The following is a 1,766-nucleotide window of genomic DNA, read 5'->3' on the forward strand; positions in this document are numbered from 1 at the left end:
TTGGCAAACTATGTAACAAAAGATTTTCCATGTGGCTAATCTAATAAGCTTTCTGCCTTACATTGTAACATTTATTTAGTAAAATATCTAAGTATTCAAGGTATTTAATTATAATTCTAATCAATATATTCTAGAATATATTGGTGGTAATAAAATAATATACCTGATCATAACTTGAAGAGATATTATCTGAAATATTATTTCCACATACAAACTTAAAACTAATATTATGACTACTGAATCTCATAAAAATTTCTTATATGCAATTTTAATAAACTATCTTCAAGTTAATATTCTAAGATGATTGTTCCCAAACTTTATCTGAATGAGTACCTTTTAAAAATGTCATAAATCCCCAAAGTGATCAAATTAAATTTTACTTATTCAGCCCTCAGACACAGTTTGGTGAAATTATTGATTCATACAGGTCTGGCAATTACTCTACAACCCATGGGTTGGAAAGCCCAGTTTTAAAGTGATTAGAAGAGTACTGAGGAAACCTGTCAGGAGCAATCAGGGTTTGAATATCCCAATGTATTCAAGAATCTTCCATAAACATTAGCATAAAAAAGCAATTACACTGCCATCTGCAAAAAAAATTGGCATTCACATTACAAGAATGCTGAAGGATCTGTTTTCCTTTTTAATTATACAAAAGAAGGATTCAATTATACCTCAAGAATAGGACTCCAATCAAGGATAGAAGAGCTCATGAAAACCATTCCATTTCTTGAGACCGTAGCAGGAGAAGCATTGTCAATGTTATGAGGCTCGAAAACAATCTTGCAGTTTGGAGACATGGGAATGCGATCACCATTGGCAAGAGTGAGAGTTTTGTTATCATCCAAAACGGAATTCAGATTTTCAATCCAGATGGCATCTACTGGACCATCAAGAACTATCCAAATATGTTCCCCTAGAATACCGCACCAAAGGGGGAAGAAAGCATACATACACACATATGCATATATTGTAATTTGATGTGATTCTCATTAATTTTTAAATTAAGCTTTGATCTAAATGATTACCTTATTTCATCACATGGGACTTTTTAAGTTCTTTATATAGCAGTTGTTTAAGGCCCATAATCAAATCAAAAAGTCATTCATTCATTGGACAAATATTCATTGAACACCTTCTATGTGAGCTCTGTTCTTGGGGCTAGGGATACTTTGGCAAATAAGACAATGTTCTGCCTTCACAGAGCTTACATTCTAAGTGGTGGAGATGATGAGCAAACAAATAAACAATGTATAAGATTGGAAAAATTAAGCAGGATAACAGCATGGGGTAAGGTGGTCAATGAATTATTCCAGAAGGAGGATGAAGTGATGTGAAGATCCACAGGTAGAATTTTCCAGACAGTGGGAATAGAAAGTACAAAGACCCTGATGCAGGCACAAGCTTAGGGTAATACAATGGGCTGAATGTTTATGTTCCCTCGAAATATGGAAACCTTAATCTCCAAGGTGTTTATTCGGGTATTAGGAGGTGTGCATGTGAGAAGTGATTAGTCATAAGGATGGAGCCCTCTGGAATGGGATGAGTGCCTTTATACGGAGACATCAGTGAGCTCCCTTGAAGTTCTGCTATGTGAGAACACAGTGAGAAGTCAGCTGGAACCTAGAAGAAGGTCCTCACCAGAACTCAGCCATGCTGGCACCCTGATGTCAGACTTTCAGCCTCCAGAACTGTGAGAAACAAATGTCTATAGCTTATAAGCCACCGAGGCTATGGCACTTTGTGACAGCAGCCAGCCTGACTAA

General features: G+C 36.1%; 1 protein-coding gene across 1 annotated transcript in view; it reads right to left on the bottom strand.

The window, feature by feature from the left end:
- The window catches only part of DNAH5 (dynein, axonemal, heavy chain 5), a 291,357-nt gene that overhangs the window by 155,743 nt on the left and 133,848 nt on the right, over window positions 1-1,766 (bottom strand). The gene's annotated exons all lie outside the window — the stretch shown is intronic.

This window comes from Propithecus coquereli, unplaced genomic scaffold (assembly GCF_000956105.1).
Source record: "Propithecus coquereli isolate 6110/MARCELLA unplaced genomic scaffold, Pcoq_1.0 Scaffold100, whole genome shotgun sequence".
Taxonomy (NCBI): domain Eukaryota; kingdom Metazoa; phylum Chordata; class Mammalia; order Primates; family Indriidae; genus Propithecus; species Propithecus coquereli.